Raw genomic sequence first — 22277 nt, 5'->3', positions numbered from 1 at the left:
GCAGAAGCAAAAGCACAGTCCAAGAATGCATACACAATAGGAGACATTCTTCTGAAGGAATGGGGGGTTTTTGTTACGTTTGCCTCATACTCTTAGTTTCCTACAACTTGAGCTCACAGTGTCCTCTGTCCTTGCAGGGATCGGTTGAAGAAAGGTGATTTCATTTTTATCTGTTGGACATTTCCAGTTCCCACTGTGAACCCAGCTGCTGGATGGAGGCACTATGGAGAAGGTAGGGCAGGATGTGTGTGGCTGAGGTTGATAGATCTCTTCCTAATTATGAGAAGTGGAAATAGCAACAGAACTAAGATACTGAAAGTCAGTGGACTTCCAGAAAATTTAACAGTAGATTCTGGCTTTCTGTTCTTGTCCATTCATTCCGCCCAATAATGGAAATTGTCATCAAAGTGGCCTAGAGCCTATTTAATTTCGCATAAGCATTTTACAAAGGATTGCCCTACTTTTCCCCTTCCTTGTTTTAGAGAATAATATGAAAGGAAAAAAAAAAATAAAAAAGGAAAAAAAGAACGAACAGTGAAATGTTCTTTTTCTCTTTCCAAGCAGGAAATGAACAGAATCCATTTACACAGCTATTTTGTACTTTATGTCTTAGTCACTGTAAAAAAAGAGGAGGAACGAGTATGAAAAGTGGAAGAGAGTTTTCATTCAAATGAAGTTAAAGGGATTATGGTAAATGTATCTATATTTGTAATGGGAAATTCATAGGTCCACATTTGCTATTTAATGATTCCTATAGCAATTGGGATCAAGTTTTTCCTGATAGAAAGAATGAATGCTTGTCAGGTATTCATGCACTTGCTGTTAATTTTGACACATCTCACATTTGAATCCTAAATATTTGCATTGAATAAATAATATTCACTCAATAATTGTTGTGATTTGTTTCACAGCTACTTTTAATAATTACTTCTTATGCATTGCAAAATTGTTGGAATTGCATGTTCAGACACCTTTCTGACACCTGTAATGCCATGTTACATGTAATTCCTTTGTAAAAGACTATACAACCTTAGTAACTAATTCTAGAGATGTATTAAAAGAAGTTTAAAATGCATGTCGTATTCACAATAGGTGTTTCAAAAACGCCCTTTTTGTGTAACATTGAAACTTCCACACCCATAGTAATTGTACTGTACTATTGTGCTGGCATAATCCATTGTATATCTGTTCTGAATTTTCTCCTCCAGTGCTTCCTCCTACCCTATTATTTGTCACTTTATTTAATTTCTATGTTTAATACAGTGTCTATTGTTCTAATGGAAGGTTTCTAATAGCCTTCAGTGGGTGTTGGATTGAACTTTGGGCCTTTGTGTCTGAACAAAAATATATATGACAAGTTCATCTGTAAATCAGCTATTTCAGAGAAAAATATTTTAAAACCTAAAATTAAAATACTTGTATTAGATGCATTAATGATCTTACACTCCTTATTCAGTAACTAATATATTAGTCAAGAAAATAGTCTATTTTTTGAGTGCTTGTTTTGTAATTTTCAATAAAATTTTAAGTATTTTTTTTTATTTATTTATTTGTTTGTTTTTCAGAGCTTTTAGGGATATATTTAGTAGGAATTCTACTTAAATCTACAGATTTAACTGTACTAAAATGCTTAGCTTAAAAATCAGTTTCTTCAGGATATTGTGTTATAGAGATGATACCATTTCTCCTCATGGTCTCATGTTTAATACCCCAGAAACTATTATTAGCTCATGTACATTATAGGTTATCCAATATTTCCAGATTTTATCTTGAAAATCTCTTGTTTAGCTAAAGTATATGTCTTGGAAAATTCCATTTTGATAGAGAGGCAGCCCACCACTTTGAAAAGTTCTCCTTACTTTTAGTCTAAGTTAAAGAAATACCTACATGCTTTTTTGTTGTTTTATGTCTTTCTCAAGGACAAGAAAAAATGTTTGTTTTGCACCTACATCTACTTATATTTTTGTAAAGATACTGACCATTGACATTAACTTTGTCCTGGGTAGGCAGCAGGAACGTATACCAGGAATATATGAAATACTCCAAAATAAGCTTCTTTGTGATCAAACGCAGAAACAAAACCACACGTGTGATTGTTTTTTTAATCATTAACAGAATTCCTAAACTTCTTGCTAATATGGTAATTTTTTAAAATTTCACCAAATCTGCTTAACAAAATTTATTTTCTTCAAAACCCTATTGACTCAATTTAGCACAACCCAAATCCCAGTGTAATTTGGTTTGTTGTAGTTTATTTATTTGCTTTAAGCTATTATCTAGAATATTGGACTGTATTTGAGCTGATCATCTGGTTTCTCCTTTCTTGGTACTTACTCAAAGATTAGGAGCTTTCCAGTACTGTAAATGCATTTTTTTAAGATGTATTAAAAACTGATCTTCACAGACAGACGTTCCTGTAAATTACCAGGACTTGTCAATGTATAACTGAAATGCTTTTTTTCCCAAGTTAATAGTTGTCTTGAAAGTGCATCATTATGTCTTAGATATTATAAGCAAGCAAACCAATAATACATAATTGCTTTCTTGTGATTCCCCATTCTGCTTTAATTATATCACTCTTGCTGTATTTTTATATTTTATTGTAAACATTTTTTTTACTGGAAAGAAGTTTTATTCAGTGAGTGAGTGAGTGTCTAACTTAAAGCTTAACTGAAGAACACAAATTTTACTACAATATAAATAATAAATAATTACAGAGCAAGTAAAAAAAAAGTAGAACTCAATTTCAAGAGGTTCTTGCAATATGAATTGTAGGCATCTATGTCCCCAAACATTTAAATACCTTTTGTGATACTGTTCATGTATCACTCATGGCAGAGATCTGGATATCATTATTTTATTTCTAATACATCTATTAAAGACAATCATTAAAGAAATATGAAGCACTATATAAAAGAATTTTCCAAATATATTCAAAAAAATTCTGGTGTGTTTCAAGAAATTATAGATTCCAAGGGTATCTCTGAGGTAGATATTTCCTGATAGTATATCTAGTGAGATCACAAAAAAAACCCACAAATATGTAAGGGAGAGAGGGAGGGAGAGAGGGAGGGAGGGAGGGAGGGAGGGAGGGAGGGAGGGAGGGAGGGAGGGAGGGAGGGAGGGAGGGAGGGAGGGAGGAAGGAAGGAAGGAAGGAAGGAAGGAAGGAAGGAAGGAAGGAAGGAAGGAAGGAAGGAAGGAAGGAAGGAAGGAAGGAAGGAAGGAAGGAAGGAAGGAAGGAAGGAAGGAAGGAAGGAAGGAAGGAAGGAAGGAAGGAAGGAAGGAAGGAAGGAAGGAAGGAAGGAAGGAAGGAAGGAAGGGAAGGAAGGAAGGAAGGAAGGAAGGAAGGAAGGAAGGAAGGAAGGAAGGAAGGAAGGAAGGAAGGAAGGAAGGAAGGAAGGAAGGAAGGAAGGAAGGAAGGAAGGAAGGAAGGAAGGAAGGAAGGAAGGAAGGAAGGAAGGAAGGAAGGAAGGAAGGAAGGAAGGAAGGAAGGAAGGAAGGAAGGAAGGAAGGAAGGAAGGAAGGAAGGAAGGAAGGAAGGAAGGAAGGAAGGAAGGAAGGAAGGAAGGAAGGAAGGAAGGAAGGAAGGAAGGAAGGAAGGAAGGAGCGGAAGGAAGGAAGGAAGGAAGGAAGGAAGGAAGGAAGGAAGGAAGGAAGGAAGGAAGGAAGGAAGGAAGGAAGGAAGGAAGGAAGGAAGGAAGGAAGGAAGGAAGGAAGGAAATCTTATTTTTTAAAAAAATACATGTTTTGCTCCAAAATTTTTCAAACCTGGCAGAGCAAAATGCAGGTAAATATAATTTTCTGAAGTGAAAAATCATTGTGATAAGCAATATAAGGGATTTTTCCTGTGAGGGAAAGCATGGAAGACAGATCAACAGAGAGTATTGTAAAATTCCTTGCCGATTCTTTGTCTGTTATAATTTGTTAGCTGTTTACTAAAATATTAAACTTTTTTATCTTTGAAGATTAAAGACAACCAAATTAGATTCTGGCACATAGACTTGTAGAAGAATTAGATAGCTTTGTTATTGTAATGAGGTCAGAAATAATATTTCTTGGGTTTTGTGAATTGCTAATTTAATTCTTGAGAGCAACTTACATTCAAGGACACTCTGCAGTACCATTTTTAGTGAAAACAATCAATATTTTATTATTTTTCTTTAAAATATTGCTTACAAAATATACAACTAGTTGGCTTGCAAACAACAACTCTCACTGAGGTTTCCTACCAGCTGTCAGGCACTGATGAGGAAAGTTGATCAGTAACCTGGAAACAGGTGAAATGTTCCTGTAAGAATTTATCATTAAGCCTAATTTTGAAAGCTTTTTTTGTCTATAAAACTGCTAAACAAGTAAAACATTAGCCAGTCATTGAAACATGTTATCTGCATTATTTCTTCTATAGTATAAGCAGTGTTCACTTGACTATCAATATTTTGAAATTAACGTACATCCACTTGTCTCACCATAACTATAAACAGACATGTAATTGGGAAGGTTTTTTTCAAATTAATATAGAGATAGGAAATGTCTTCTTCAAATGTATTCAACTGGAAAATTTCTTGGCTGTCTCCTCCCAAAAACCTGAGCTAGTAACCATCATGAAAATATGACCTAAGATACTCAAAATATTCATCCAGAATGACAAAATGAATGCTGCCTTTTGCAACTAAAGTCTAAGTAAGATATTCTAGACTGTGTTTAATGGCACAAAACACTTGAGTTAGACAACTTAATGAGACTTTTCAGACGCTAAATCCTCAGAAATTACTGAGAATGAGAATGATCAATAAACAACCATTATGCTCTCTCTCTCATAAATAACTGAAGTCAGAAAAGCCTAATTTGGTGGAAGACAATAGAAAATATGATACCAAAGACACAAAAATACTTCAAGCAAATAAGATTTACTTTATAGTAAGGGATGGAGTTTTAACTTTTATGGGTATAGACCAGCTGGTGATCACATTTTTTTTTAATAAAAGGTTTAATGAAATATCAGATCCATGAAACACAAGTGAGAAAGTCACTTTAAGCTCCTTATTTTACTGGCAATAGTCTTACTCTCTAAATTACGTCTCCCAGGCAGAGACTTAGTTGTGTAAATACCTAGCAACAAGTGCTTAGCAGGCACTGATGCATCTGAAACATTTCAGGTGTTTAGTTCCCAAAGGGAATAGAGGGTGTAAATCAAGTTCTGCAGGAAGATCACTGCTCTGAAGGGGTGGTAGCTGGGAGTCAGGCAGGATAAAGTTAGGGCTTAGACACCTCTGTGTTTTCTCAAATATTTTGCTTGTTCCTATTTAAAAAATTCAGATGATGATTTCCCAGCTTAGATTATCAGCTAATGTAAAACTTCTGCAATTCAGTATGATTTTACTGTGGTTTTGTTCTTTTCCTATATTCTTACATTTAACCTTTTCAGAATAAGTTTTATCCTGTTGTCTGCCCTAGACTGGAATGGATTCAAAAGACTATAAGCAATTGAAAAGACCTTTCATAACAGCTGAAAGAGCCAAATAAACTGTGGAAAATATAGCTACTCCTTTGCCATATTAACTTCTGCACTTTGTAGGGTGAATTTTTACTTCCTGGTCTAAGCATATTTTCACATTGTTATCTGTCTCTGTGTCGCAGCCTCATTCTGGTGAAATGTACTTCAACCTTTTCCTTCAGGCATGCAGGTTATAATATTCTCTTTGACCTCAGATTTTAGTTAGAGAACAGTGTACATAACGAGGTCAACTGGGATACTTTCAGTGATTTCACCTTTGTTTCCTCAAAAGACTTTTGGTATGCTGTAGCACAGCTCTTCTTTTATTTTGTTTTCTTCTGCTGTCTCCCTATAAAGTGTAACTTCATTTAAATCAAAATGTTCAAACAAGGTCTCACACAGATACCCTAAGCAGCATGCGGTATTTATCTAAATTATACAGGACAATGCTTAATTTTTAATGTTTTCTAAATGCTTTTTTTCCATAATGCCACCCCAGTAACTCTTCATATATTGTCTAATAAAATGTCTTTAGTGACCACCTTTAACTTATCCAATATGCTATCTTTCTACAGCTGTAAGAATTATCTTGAGTTTGTGCATTTTTTTTTCTGAACCACAAATTGTATATGAGGAATGGAAGGTATAAGAAAAAAGAAAAAAAAAAAGAAAAACATTCAAAAAAAACCCAACAAACAAAACATGATCTGTGCTGGTTTTGGCTAGGATGGAGCTCATTTTCTTTATATCAGAGGGTAAGGTGCTGCATTCTGGATATGTGCTGGAAACTGTGTTGATAGCACAGGGATGTTTTATCTATTGCTGAGCAGTGTTCTCAAAGCATCAAGGCCTTTACTTGCTACACCCCACCAGTGAGGAGGCTGAGGGTTATGCTCTGTTTATAAAGCTGGAGGAAGAAAAGCAAGAGGAGCAAATTCAGAGTGATGGCAACTAACTGTGCATGTATAATAAAATCCTGCTTTCCTGAAAAATGGCTAAACTCCTGCTTTCCAGTGAGAAGTCTCAATGTAATTTATTTTCTTGTTATGCTTAAGTGCACAGTTTTTGCTTTCCTTCTGAAATTTTCTTCATCTTGATTCATGAGTTTTCTCTTTTTTTCCCCTTCTGATTCCCTCCCCCATCACACTGTGTGGGAGTGAGCAAGTAGCCGTGTGGGGCTTAGTTGCCTTCCAAAGTTAACCCACAACATGACTTTCAGAAGATGGAGTGGGGTTCAAGCAATGCCAGTACTTTTGATTTATCTATCAAGAGCTTTTACCAGAGTTTTATAAGGAGTGAGAATAGGGAGTAAACAGTTTCAGAACAACTCTCTGATTGATTTACTTTTACATGTCATAGTGCCAGTGGGTGAGGGGAAAAAACACCTTAAAGGGAAAAATCCAGAAGAAAACTGCCCGTTTCTGGAAGGGAAAAAAAGCCTCCTTTATTTAATGTTTGAGGAAAAATCCAGAAAATTTCTGAAGAAAAAATTAAATTACAGTTAATCTCCATTGCCCCTTTCACAGAAATACACTGTGACTTTCCCCTAAGAAGTTTTATTGAAGCAGTATGAATGGTCTCATAAAGTTATCACAGTAATTTCCAGACTGTTGAATACAAGGCTTCAAAGACCTTGGAGCCTTGGAGGACCTTCAAGTTCCTGGACCATAGGCCAAACGGCTTATACTGGAGCATTTCTTCTTCCCCTGTAACTTTTTAATTAGGAAAAGAGACCCCCACCTGCCTACAACTTCCCTTCAGGTAGCTGTAGAGAACAATACCCCTGACCCTCCTTTTCTCCAGGCTATTTCCCAGTTCTCTCAGCCACATCCCACAGGACTTGCACTCTGAACCCTTTCCCAGCTTTGTTTTTCTCTGGACTTGTTCCAGCACCTCAACATCTTTCTGGAAGTGAGGGGCCCAGAACTGGACAGAAGAGGTGTAAACTCACCAGTGCCAGGCACAGAAGGACATTCACCACCCTGGTCCTGCTGGCTACACTATTGCTGATACAGGCCAGGATGCCATTGGCCTTCTTGGGCACTCTGCTTATGGTAATTTTTGTTCTTATGCTTTTTCAGTTCAAATTGCTTGAAACAGCATGAAAAGTGTGTTCCAGGCCACCTGAGTTATGTTTTTATAGCATACTAAAATGCACATGCTGGATGCTCCAGCAGGTGTTACAGGGGTAGTATAGCAGCACTAGAGGGAAGGAACAAAGGAACAAACTAGCTCAGGCTAGTGCTAGTTTTTCTTTATTTTTTTCCCTTTTATCTCTTTTTTTTTTTTTTTTAAGACCAAATTCAGAAATATCACTAGTTCTTGTCTGTCAGAAAGCTAATTGTATATGATTTGTATGACAGCTGGGAGCAAGCTGACAATTAAGCAGGATGGACAGACAAGTGTTCAGTGCCTGAGTTTGCTGCCTGGTAAATGTAATTGTCACTCTAGACATATACCATCTATCTCTAAATGATCTCTATACCAATCTACCTCTATCAAAATCAGCCATGTGGCACCTGCCACCTCAATGGAACATACCTGCAGGGGAAGTATGCAGGCATCATTTCAAAAGTACACTTCCTATATAAATACTCTTTTCATAAAGTCTGAAACTTCAAGAATGTTGTAATTTAGTCTATACACACTGTACCTGTCATTCTTCAATAGATTTGTACCTATTGATGTAAGATATGTCCAACTTAATCATCTGGAACTGCTGGTGCCAAGGTGCACTTTGTTGCCATGTGATTTCTGAAATGCAGAAACCTTTCCATATGGCCATCACTTGGCAACTTGCTTTGAAGTCCTTCCCATTAACCCCGAGGACAACAGGGCTGGGAAATGTTTTAGGAGTTTCATCTTTTATTCAGGTGGCTATCAGTGACAGCTTTAAATAGAAAAAAATGTTCCCATGAAAGCTTTTTCATTCAAGAGCTCAATATTTTTTGTTCTTCCCTTAACAAAAAATGCACTTTGCAAGCTGTAGGCTATGTTTCTTTATGCTATAGCACCCCTGGGCTACACAGCCAGTGTAGCAAATTTATGCCACATGTGTAAGCAAACATGAGGATCTTCATTCTAACATTGTAAGAAGAATTTTTCACTCAGAATGGCAAGCTTGATTAAAATGTGCACTATGACTGCTTGTCATTGTTAGCTACTCATCTGTCATCAACTTTCATGCAAAAAGATGGAGAATCAGAGAAACAGACTTAAGCAGATTTGATCATAAAGACTTTTAATGAAAGCACATTCATCTGTAGCAAGCTTTAAGTGGTAAGGAAACAGCTCAGTTTCATTAAAGCAAAAATTCAAATGCCTCTCTGTGATGGTGAATGTGTAATAAATGAAATTTCCACATGCCAGAAGGACAGAACATATTTTTTAAAATTTGTTAATAATTATTCAACAGTGATTTTTAAAGTGTTAAATTAAACAACCCTACAAATGTAGGGGTTTCCTCAGGGAAGGTTTTCTCTACTTAGTATAGAAATTTTGTTGTATATTTTTTTTGCAAATATGGGCATGATCACATGACAATGTGGTTGTATTTCCATGGCTTAACAAACTACTGCCTAGAAACTGAGACAGTAGACCACATTCTTGATCTTAATCAGTGGCAATTACAAGTCATATTTATTTGCCTCCATTGTATTTCATTACATAATGTAAAAGAAGTCTTGAGATTTTAAATGCACATGCAATAAAATGAAGAAAAAGAGAAGGCTTATCTTATGAAAGAGGTATAGGCATTTACTGGGTTAAGATGAATAGCCAGCTGAAAAATCCACATTTTACATCTAACAATAGCTTTTGTTTATTTAACCTGTTAAAAATATTTAATCAACATGTCTTTTGAAAGCTTGACAAATTAGTGTGTTCTATTATTAAGTAAGATTCATATGTGAAAGTGGGTCTAAACTTTGAAAAGGATTTATTTTACTTCTATGAGTAGTACATAATATTTTTAATAGGGTTATATATCTTCAGGAATATAGAAGAATTAGAATGGCAAAAATTACAACTCAACAAAACAATATAATATAATGTGTGACAATGAAGGAAAAAAAATATGTTTCTCATGCTTAAGCTTTAAAATTATTCTGTGGTAACATACACAAAAAACTATGAAAAAGCATGAAAGCATATCTTGACTACATTTTTAACTGAAACCAGGGAAAACCCCTGCCTACCAGCTTCAAACATCTATTCAAAGAGATATGATTTTGTCCAGTAAACAGTGAATAATTACCAGAATTTTAAAAGGCAATATCTAAGGCAAATATGTAGTTGTATATATTATTTATGAAAATATTTTATCTGACATTTAGGTATATCTTAGTACAATGATTGCAGAACATGGGAAGTAAGTAATCATTTCTCATGGAGGTTTTTCTATCAGGATCACTAAAACTTTAAACACAATTTCAAATACCTTCACTTTGCAGGAAATATTCTCAACTATTTTAATGAAAAGGGACTTAGCCATAAAGATTTTACAGCACTTACTGGCTTATGGTATCTGTGACTTGCATGGGAATCGTATATTTTATTTCTACTTTAAAACTGCCATTGATCAACAGCATTTTCAACATACTGTGGCCCATTCAATCAAAAGTCAGAGACAAGAATAAGGAGAAGCAATAGGGCATATGTATTCTGAAGGAAAAGCTATCTATATAAAAGGAAGCTCTTATCAAACAAGGAGGCTAAGGCCCTACTGTACTTGCACTAGCCCTTTGAGTTTCTGACATACATCTTCAAAACACATTCCTTTCTCTTCAAATGGTGTTAGCATGTAGGCTTCATTTTTCCATCAGTTGCATCAGAATATGTCACCCTTTTTTTATCCCTTCAACACAGCTTTTAAATCATTCCTTTAACATGGACGTTTTAATATCATTTTCTACACAGCTCAGAATTATCTTCCTTCTGTACCACTGCCTTCTCTTTTTTTAAAGTCATTTTTTTATAAAGGGCTATCCTATGTACCTTCCTTAGTATTTTGATATCATGCTTGTTTTCCAGTCATTCTCTTGAGCTATTTAACAATTTGTCTGCCTGAAATTTTGAAAGTTCCCCTGTGTCAAAAGCAAGTTTTCAAAACATGCTTTGAGAGCAGTTTCTATGGTATGTGCAGGATCTCCACTGTGCTCCATGGTGGACCCTCTGCAGCCGAGTGCTGACTGCTTTTCAGAACTTAAGGAGAATTTGTAAAGTCAGCCTATGCAACCTCATTTCTGTCACTTTGTACTGTATTAGGGACCTGAAAGTGGCAAAATGAAAGCAGTAATTAGTACTATAACTTGCAGCATCTATATCACTGGGGCTTTTAGTTTCTTATGAAGCTTATGAAATTCCTGTGGCAAGGCTCATCACCAAAGAAAGGGAGATAGCATCTTGTCTGAGACTCAGTAGCTTGAAGACCACTCTGCTTTTTTATCAATTGTGGTGACTAGGAGTATTACCTGGAAATTACCGGAAATTACCTGGAAATTACCTGGAATTACCTGAAAACCATTTCCAGATCCATTAAAGTACAAGAAAATCTTCAGGAGTGTCAGGAGCACACTAAGAGAAAATCATCCTTTATTAACTTGTTGAACTTCCACAATGAAATGACTGGCCTGGAAGACAAGGGGAGAGTAGTGAATATTGTCTGCCTGGACTTCAGGAAATCCTTTAGCACAATCTCCAATAAGATCCTTATATACAAGATGTTGCTGTATGGACTGGATAAGAGACGGAGAGGTGAGCTATTAACTGCTAGAATAGACAAGCTCAGAGTGTGGTGATCAGTGACAGAAAGTGTCACTGGAGTCCAGTTAATAGCAGTGTACTTCTGGGGTCAATACCAGCTCAATTTTTTTTCAAAATCTTAATTATCTGTGAGAGGGAGCAGAGTGTACCCTCAGCAGTTCTGAAGATGACACAAAAATGGGAGGGCTGGATGATATGCCAGGGGGTTCTGCTGCCATCCAGAGGAATCTCAACAGGTTGGAGAAATGGGATGACAGGAACCTCATAAATCTCGACAAGAAAAAGCACAAAATCCTGCACCCAGGGTTGAGCAATTTCCTGCCACCCAGTTGGAATTCAGCCTTCCAGAAAAAGACACAGGGATCCTGGCAGACACCAATTTGAATGTGAGCCAGCGCTGTGCCCTTGCAGCAAAGAAGGTTATCCTGGTCTGCATTAGGCAAAGCATTGGCAGCAGGTACAGGGAGGTGATTCTTACCCTCTGTTAATTGGTGAGGCCTCTCTTGGAGTGCTGCAACCAGGTCCAGGCTCTTCAGTATGAGACCAAACAAGATGAGACCAAGGCACTGGAGCCTCTCACCTATGCCAAAAGACTGAGAGAGCTGGCACTGTTCAGCCTAGGGAGAGAAGGTTCAGAGGGATTTTATCAGTGTATATGAATAACTAGAGAGGGTGCAAAGGGGATGGAGCCAGGCTCTTCTCAGTGGTGCCCAGTGGTAGGACCAGAGGCAATAGGTACAAACTGGAATACAGGAGCTGATGTCTGAACATCGGGGAATCCCTGTGAGCGTAGCTGAGGAATAGCACAGGTTGCAGGGAGACTGTGCAGTATCTCTCCATGGAGATATTCAAAAGGCATCTGGACATGGTTCCGGGCAACTAGTCCTGGCCCCACTAGATCAGTCTGGGTAGTTGGACCAGATGACTTCCAGAGGTACTTCCAACCCCAAACCCCAATTTTTAATTTTTTGATAATTCCTTCCTCACTCATTCTACCTATTCATATAAGGATCTCACACATCTGAGACCCAAGCCCGGACACAAACTTGGATCATGACAGCTGGTATAATACTTGGTGGCTTTTCAAATAACTCTTTGTAGATGCTTTTTCACAGAAAAAAAAAAATCTTTTTCACATCTGTCATTTAGTAAGTTAAAGAAGCACATACTCTTTCTCAAATTCCTCAACAAGTCCTAACAATGGACAACCCTTTTGTCTATAAAGATGCTCTTGGCAGGACACATCTGTATCTCCCTGCCGAGTACACAGTGATCTAGTGGCTCACCTGAGCTTCTCCAAACAGTTCCTCTTTAACCTATCTATCAAAAAAGTCAGATTGCTCTTAATGGGGGCATAGCCATTTCCTCTTAGGAAAATAATCCATCTTCTCGCATTTACTCAAATTATAGCTTCATCATAAATCAGCACAATTAAGGCACTTGTTTTCTTTTTTGTTATTTAAAGCAGATGGATTTTTGCTATAATGATTTGCAACACAGATTTTTGTTTTTATTTTTAATTTCTTTTCTGTTCATTGGTATTCCTGCTGGGTGTTCCTTCATCCCGCAGGACTTCTGAAAACAATACAGCAAAAAGGTAGCATGTGCAGTCCCACAGGGCACTAGAGATTACAAAGAATTCCTGCTTTATACTTCAACATCAGAAGCCAGTTTTATACTAGTAAAAACCCATTAGATGATTTTTCACTTTTGGAAGCATGAAGACATACTCAACAGTCGCAATTTGGCTCCATCATTAGGATAAAGAAACGTTTACAGCTGGCCATGGCAATGTATTACTGTCATTACATCTAAAATTTCTAGTACCTCTCAGACTGTACCTTTCCTTGCAAATATTCTGGGAGCTGATCCTCGCAACATCCTCATAAATCATGCAAATATCTCATTTGAAAGATGAACAACCTTAGGCACAAAGCTCTTAAATGATTTGCCCAAAGTCAAACAACAAGTTAGTACCAGAGAATGAAACCTAGGAATATTGATTCTCAATTCTGTATTCTAGCCACTAAACTCACTCTCTCATTTTGATGCACCCAAACTTGAACACACTAAGACTGTTGACCTGATTAAATTTGAAAACACTCATGGTAGATTTATGTTCTTCTTTATGCATAATGTTGTTCCTTCTGTTTGCATAGAAAACATTTACTACTTTTCTGTTTATTAGCAATGCATTTATGTCCTACTATGCCACTTTGCAGAACATTAATGTTACATAAAAGTTTTTGCCAGTAGGGTCCTGTTGTGAAACATGTTCCACTCAGCATGAGAACACCAGTGTGTTCAATCTTTTAAAGCAAATAAATTAGCCACAGATATAGTTTAGTTTTTGAGGGCCATTTTCTCACCACACAGATACCCCCATATTTAATGCTTCCGTTGTTTGCTGTGGGAAGAACCATTCCACACTTGTCTCAGTAGTGGTAGCATATCACTGTGAATATTCAGATAGTTATTATTTTGGAGGCATTTATTTTCTTCCTAGACATTGAAAATTATGTTCTTTGTCTTCCAACAATAAAATAGCAAGTTTATTCTTACCAGTCATTATTGGTGCTTGAGCCAAGAGGTTTTAGGATCAAAGTCACCAGAGGCAACCTATTGGAGAGCATTAGCAAAATCCAAGTTTATAGACATAGCTAAATAGATAGAGAGACAGTATCACCATTTTTCTACTGAGCTGAAGCTTGGGAATAGTTTGAACAAGATTTTCTGAGACTTTACCTATTTTCCCTTGCTAAGCAGCTAATACACAATCTGGCTGGTCCACAGTGTGCATGTCTGAGTTAGCAGTGATCTATTTTCTACAGTGTCTCACCACTAGAAGCAGCTAGGTTTCACATCAGCTACAGCAGGAGGAATTGGCTGCTCTGAAAAGCAGGTGAGATCGTACTAGTAACTAAATCACACATTTTTGGTGATTTTCAAATCAGAGCATGAGTGGCTCAGTCCTGTGTAGTTTCTAACTTCTCACAACAGCTGTGGCATAGTAATAAGTTAAATGTGTCACTTTTTCCACACTAAAAATCTTAAGAATTTGCTGGTTATAAATCAATATACTGTAAACCAGAGTAATATGCGTAGGAAGTTTTTTCTTAAGTTCTTCATTATATTTCTTTTCATTTTGTTTCCATTTACTCTATTCCCACATGAGTGAAAGGCAGGGAATAAGAAAGTAACCAACTGCAAAATGAAAGGTTTTTTTTAGGCAGAATTAATACTTTCTTTAACTTCCTTTTACTGAGTCTTTCATGTAAATGCTAACTAGTTTGTTCTTTCCTTGTTTTTACCATAAAACAGAAGCACACATTTGATACCTCCACAGTAGTTTTAATTGCTTCTCTCCTTCTATCATCTACTTCTTTGTTTCCAGGCATTTTTGACTTATCACTCATGACCTCAGGAGATTATTGTTCTTTCTTAATTCCAAGGATACTTTTATCACAGAAAACATGCTGGTGAGCATGATTCCTGTATTTAGGAAACTGTGGTCTTTAAACTTTTAATTTACCACCCATTTCACAGCTAAACTATCTTCCCCAAACTGCAAAGCTTTTGCATTCCTCATCAGTAGAACTCAAGAAGAAAAAATATTTCTTTTTTCCTTTAAAAAAAAAAAATTGACCTGTGATTAACTCTGATTTGGCAGGAGAACCTGTTATGTTTTCATTGGTCCAGTGTGTAAATCTTTCTGCCTTTCAGACAGGCAGCATGGCCATTGATATGTTTGTAGGGACAAATCCTGAGAAAGCAGGTGTTACAATCATGTATGTCAGCAGATGCAATCTCTGTTTCATTAACGTTCCCAACTACAGAAGAATTTCACCAAAGGGAACCTGTGGAATTTACAGAGTGGTGCACAATTTTAGCTTGCCACTGATTATTCCTTATGTGTGTAAGATCATCATATGAAGTCTGGATAAGGGATTGTGAGGTGTGGGCCACAGAAACCAGAACCATTATCCCTTAAGCACTATTGAAAGAGATTCACAGAAATTTTGCAAGATTGGTAAACCTTCAATTGTCTTTAAACTATCTTCCTAACATAGTTAAGGGAGGATCTGTAGTTTTGTTTAAGGTTGTTATTTTGTCTATTATTTCTGTAAAATCCTATTTCATTAGGTTAGAAATAAAATATGAAATGTTCTGAGTAAGATGTCCTAGTGTAAACTGATGTTATTGCCCAGTGCACCATAAAAATGTCTGTCTGTATAGATTAAATTGTCTGGCATTTTCTCCTTTCTTTGCAGGGTGTGGAGAACATTGAAACTTAAACCTCTGAAACCAAGGGAATAAAACCTGAAGGAAAACACAGAATCAGTTGGGTTGGAAGGGACCTCAGTGGATCATGTGGTCCAACCTCCTTGCTCAAGCAGGGTGACCCTAGAGCACATGGCACAGGATTGTGTCCAGATGAGGAAGGAAACGCCACAATCTCTCTGGGTAATCTGTTTCAGGGCTCCATCACTCCCACAGTAAAGAAGTTCTTCCTCATATTCAGGTTGAACTCCCTGTGCATCAGATTCTGCCCATCACCTTTGGTTCTGTTATTTAGCACCACCAAGAGCCTGGAAATAGCCTTATGACACCCCTTAGATATTTATGCTCTTTAATGAGTTAATGTGAATGGAAAAAGCTGGAATATAAACAGTGTATTTTCTGCAAAACAGCCAGAAGAGATCATTCTCACCCATGCCTACATCTTGCTAAACCTCACTAAGATAGGTCAGATTCTCTTGACCCAGGGTTAGCTGCCACCAATGACTGCTGTTTGCAGTGCCTACCCACAAGGATTTTAAGTCAGATGACAAACAGGCTTAAAGATTCCAGGACTATTTTATGGTGTTGTCAGAGTAAGCAATCACAATAGGCTTTTTTACTGTAACAACTATAAGACTTTTAACTCTTCCTTAACATTTCCCAGAGCAGCTCTCAGTTTTCCTAGCATATCTCCACAGCATAGGGAATGCTATAATGTTATGATCTCCCAGAGGAATATCACAGTCTAATGATCAAAGAAGGGAAAAATCAGATGAAAATGTTAGAAAACATATGAAGAGTATGAAAATAATTTTAGAAGTATAAAGTATTTAAAAGATTCCACAGCACTAGCATTACTGTCATTTCTAATTTTTGCTTTGTTGAAAAGCTATATTTCTATAATCTGCCACAGGGAGTCATTAGGACATCACTGGTAGATCTCTGCCTACTCACTTCCTCAGTGATAAATGTAATGGTTCTCTGTCATTGTTCTTCTCTAAAGTTATCTCTACAAGTTTGCTGACATATTCCACAGGAAAAGAACCAATTTCCAAATAATGCTGGAAAAAAAACAGTATTACAAGAAGAATGGTGCTAATCAACACATAGACACATACTAAATAAATTTAAAAGTTCCAACCCAATTTATTTTCTTACTGAAGAGATCACAAAAAATTAATGCAACAGAAAAAAATGTCAAAGATTTAATTGTAGAATTGCTATTACATCTGGTATAATTACTCCTTTTATCTATGAAACATTCAAATAAGGCTCAAAGCCTAAACTGATTATATTTCTTACATTCTGTGAGACTAAAATGGACTGACTAAAGAATTTAAACTTCTAAGTAACTAACTATTAAAGTCCTATCACATGCTAACAACAGTAGTTATTTGAATACTTGACAGTGGTACATATTTTTGACATTTTACAGAACTGGAAGGTAGAAGAGAATCTATGTGATAGAGTGAATGTAAAATTAAAGTAAGTATCCTAATATAGCATTAATATAATTTTTATTAATATTTTTCATATATCTGGGGAATAATAAAACCAGATAATTTTCCTGATAGCTTTCCACCTATCTGTTCCATTTCCCTGTTTCTTTATTGGCAGTGGTATTCCTGCACCCTGATCCTCTGATGCTCTCCTTAGCTGGTCAGAGGGTTAGACCTAATTTCTGATTCAGTCATCTGCCAGTTAGGTGCAACCCATGTTGGAATGGTGTCTGAACTCAAGTATTGGTACCCAGACTTATCTGATGTACGTCCTGTTGGAAGCTGTGCTCTTGGGCAGAATGGAAGGTCCCTGGAGCAGAGTTCACAGTGGAGGCATTCTACTCTCCCTGAGGAGCAGCAAAAGTTTTTCACTGTTTTTAAAAGCAAAATCAATCCATTTTACAAGACAAATGCAGAGAAACACACATCCCATGAAAATATTTTATGTAGAAAATTCTTCATCAATTTACTGTGGGGGATTTTCTAAGAGGACTTCCATTTTTCCTTGTTATGACTCTATTATAAAAATGCAGACTTTAAAAAAAAAAACAACTTAAAAAATATAGGGTTTATGATATTTTATTGGTTACAACAGGCTTATCAAGAAGATTTTGCATAAAAAACTAAATTATGAAGCTAGAGAGCCTGCATGGAGAATTAAGCCTATTTGAAGCATTCTGGACAATAGCCCTTTGAAAAGCTCATCTTAAAAGGAGTCTGTTGCTAGGATACTATGGCTGCTGTCATCAGTGTAATGTGGTGATATATATATAAATATATTTAAAATACATATATATATACACGTATATAAATTTCTCTTTCAAATGAGAGATCTTGACTAATGAGCAGTACATACTATAAGCAACATAATCAAACCTACCATGTATACTAAAAATTGAATAGAACATTCAGTTGCATGCTGAAAAGACAAAGTGGAGTTAGTCTTCAAAGTGAAGCCCATCAAAGAATGTCACAAGAAACAGCCACAATGCTTGTTAGCTGCTTGAATAGAAGAACACAGACTCACGGCTCAGAAGCGAGCTGAGAACAGAAGCCAGAGAGACTAAAGGAAAAGACTGAACAGATGTTGCTGCTGAGGGGAGTGAAGTGGATAGACATTTCATTCCGCTGAAATCAAAGACAACTAAAACCATAAGGACCAAAAATGACCATAAATGGGTGCTGAATTTGTCTTGTGATTGGGAATGGCTAGTTAGTTGAAATGATCAAAATAGAGGATCAAAGGGGTATATGAAAACTATGCAGATATGAAGTCAAATTAGGTTTATGGGCAAAATTATGACTCTGTTAAGACAGCACAACATCTCCTCAACCAGAAGAGGCCATTAGTCTTCAATATGTTTTCATGTCAAAGTGTCCAAGGCTCTCCAGGCTGTTCAGGTATCTCTGCTACCTATTTCAGTGCAATTTCACCTCTGAGTGTCTGGGCCTGCAGACAGAGCAGAACAGTTCACAAAGAAAATCAGCTTGCGTGACAAACTTTGTACTCTGCCTGAGGAAGAGTGCAAAGGTATTCTCTCCTAATTAAAATATGAATGCTGTCATCTGATAAATCTTCCTTGTGAGAAATAAAAAGCTTGCTAATTAAATGTGCAATTTCTTGACATTTAAACAGGTCAATTCTCTTTTCCGTGTGTCTGATCATTTATTTGAGGTGCTACTTTCAGGCATGTTTATTATAATAACCAAAATTAATAACCAGCATAACAGACCCTTCCAAAACAAAAGGATAAGTAATGTAGTTTTGTCCTTTTGCTTAACTGATTTTAATATAGAAAATATTTATAATTAAATAGAAGATAGAGATTTAATTTTTATTAAGTCCTCATCATCTTTACAGGCTTCCTGTGTATGTCTTTTCATGTCTGTCTTTCATAAGGTTATGTCTTTATTTCATTTGGCTTTAATGAATAAAATGTTATTGCATAAAACCCAAAGAACATGCTAAGACAGCCCAGCTTTAATTTAGGGATATAATTTCTGAAAAGGGTGCTATTGTAGATAGGTTTCTTGTTCTGGTATGGATAGACTGGAAGATCTGTGGGCACAGACTTTTATTTTTAAGAGCTTATGTGAATTCCACGAGTGTAATAACTGAAAACATATCTTGATTTTTAGTGCAATAGCGAGAATATGATAAATCATATTTTAAGTGTAGGTTTCAACAAGTCAGTCTAAAATTAAATTTTCTCTTTCACAGAAAATTCAAATATTTTTGAAATTTCATTTAATCTGAATGGGATTGAAGAGTTCAAGTTTTCCAGTTCTTCAAATCAAAATTTTAAAAGCATTCTCTTTTGAAAAAACCAAACTCATTCCCTGTGAATTTACCAAGCTATTAATCACATAATTGCAGTGTAAGCTGAGCTGGAAGAGACCCACAAAGATCAAGCCCAACACCTGGCTCCGCACAGGACCATCCCCAAGTTACACCATGTGCCTGAGAGCATTGTCCAAACACTTATTGAATTCAGGCAGATTTGATGTCATGACTATTTCCCTGGGGTGCCTGTTCCAGTGCCCAGCCACCCTCTGGGAAAAGAACTTTTCCTGATATCCAACCCAAACACAACTTCAGGCCATTCCCTCAGATCCTGTCACTGATAGTCACAGAGAAGAGATCAATGCCAGCCCTTGGTTTCCCCTCACAAGGAAGCTGTAACTGCAATGAGGTCTCCCCTGTGTCTTAATGAAATATAAACTCCTTATTTCATAAAGTCATTTAGATGAAAAAGTTAGTATGAAAAAGTTATATGAGTTACATATTTAAATGTTTTGAAGTAGGGAATGGCCTTTCTCACCAGATATCTAAAGACAACCTGGCATTTATTACCATCTGCTCTGTTCTTCAGCAGTATGAAGTTCATTTATGTGATCCTTCTGATGAAAAAAGTAAAAAAAATATATATGCCCTTCATTGCTTTGACTTTCATGGCTTGGATATTTTTTATTTTTATTTTTCCATAAGTGAGATCTCTGCCAGGGGCTGACCTGTTATCTTTATGCTGCAATTCATGAAGAGATTAAAATAGGCAGTTGTTTGTTACCCTACTGCAGGGACACAGTGTAGGCAACATTGCTATTATGTAGCATTGCAGTTCTCATACCAGGATGGTAATTGTAATTAGCGACTGTTTGAGTTCATATACCAGGATATTAACTGAAACAGTAAGAAACAGATATCCTTCCTGCTTAGGACAGAGAGCTAGGGCAATAACGCTTCAGCAGTGGGAAATGGCAAAATATGTTACAGCTCTCAGAAATTATAATTTTCTGTGTGTGGCTAAGGTCAACAGTTGACTATAGTATAATGAGGGATGAATTACTCAGAATCAAAGTAGTTTTTTATCTTTTTCTTTTTTGGTCATACTTATTTTAACGTGTGATAAGAGGCTGAACACTTTAGCACCTGTGATATATTTTATCTTTTTATCTTTTCTGTCTTAAACTATCCAAACACTGAGTATTCTGCTTTAAATCCTTGAATTTATCTTAAACGTTTAGGGTTTGGAAAGGTCTTAATTTTATAGGTCTTTCTCCATAAATTGGTGACTCCAGAAAGATTTAGTAACAGCCTAAAGCAGATATTCAAATTGCGCAGAACAAACCCAGTAGGTAAATAAGCCCTGAATTGCACTTTAATCCCTTTTCAACTAGGCTTCAGTGAGAATACAGGCAACTGAATTGACAAATTCAATTGCCAAAACAACACTTAGTGGCATTTATGATTTCCTAAATTGTCTGAGATATCTGTATATAAATTATATATATGCCACATGACAGAGGTAAAGACCTAATTTAGGTATCATTATTGAATTGAATCCTTCCCCTATTGTTAAATGTTATAAAAGTCTATCTTAAAGAGACAAAACAGTTGATTAAACACAGATCCTAAAGCCACTTGTGATTTCCTAAGGTCTCCAAAATATCTGCATCAGACTGTCATGTGTGCACAGGCCCAACAAAAGACCAACTCAAATTTTGGGCCTGTAGCTGAAAAGCTCAAAAGAAATATCTCACGAAGAAGTCTTAAACATAATTTTGAACAGTCCTAAACCACCTCAGATGATACTGTGTCCATACTACCACATCAAAAAATACAAATATTGGTAGAAGGAGAAATGGAAACTGTGTGTTTATTATGTTGCAATTATTAAAATATTAAATTTACTCTAATTGGTTTCAATAAGATGCAAGCCTGGAAGAACTGAAGATTCGGCAAAGAATTATTTCTTCTTGGATACCATGTGTAGTTTCAAATTTCCCATTTTGACCTATTTATTTTAGAATAAGGATTTATTGAAATCTCAGCTTTGATAGATTTCAAGTGTTCCCTATGTTATACATTGAAAATCATGACAAGATTTTGTGTATCTTTACATGAAAATTCATCTCTTTAAAAATCCATAAAGGGCAAAATACGTTGCTAATCTTTATATATCAATTAGCTTTCTTTTATCTCTACAAAATATTATTTTGAACAGGGTAAAAAATAATGGTTTATATATATCTCAGAGTTTTATTCTGCATTCTGGGTCACTTATTCCAGTATTTAATTTAATTTGTTAATGATAAATATTGTTATCCGAAACTTCTCATCACTGAAGAAAAATTACCAGGAAAGGAAGAGGCCTAGAACCTGGCTGAAATATGTGGGTTATTATTAACTAAGAAGAAATTGACTTAAAGCTGTTAATATGCTATGGGATGCACAGGAGTGCATTCTTCCTGGACTTGGTTGGCCACACTGCTGCTATGGAGCACAATCACTTGACAGGTAATGAAGAGAAACGTGGTCTTTAAGATAACTATGATTCAGCACACTGACTATTTGAAAAATAAATTGGATACAGAACTGACATGATTGTAATATGCATTAGTCATTTGTTGGAGTATGAAAAGGAACTGTACTAAAACCTAAGGTAAAAATAAAAATAGTGTGAAAATTAGACCCATAGAATAGTTTGAGTTGGAAGGGGCCTTTTAAAGGTAATCAAGTCTTTTTTTATCACTAAGTTCTCTCTTTTAATCTTGATTTGTAATTGTCAAATGCTTAAGATTGGGAACAATTAATTTTGTAGGATTAATTTTGAGCCAGGCATTGGTAATAAATAATTAGCTTTTGTGAAAATTAAAAATACACAAACTACATAAACAGATCTCCCTAAGTGCATTGTTTTTACTTATAAGTTATGGTCTTTTTTCACCCTGTCACACT

Source organism: Pseudopodoces humilis, chromosome 3 (genome assembly GCF_049639895.1).
Source record: "Pseudopodoces humilis isolate 2021_Gansu_Grassland_sample_001 chromosome 3, ASM4963989v1, whole genome shotgun sequence".
NCBI classification, from domain to species: Eukaryota; Metazoa; Chordata; class Aves; order Passeriformes; family Paridae; genus Pseudopodoces; species Pseudopodoces humilis.
Note: the sequence above shows the minus strand (reverse complement) of the source record.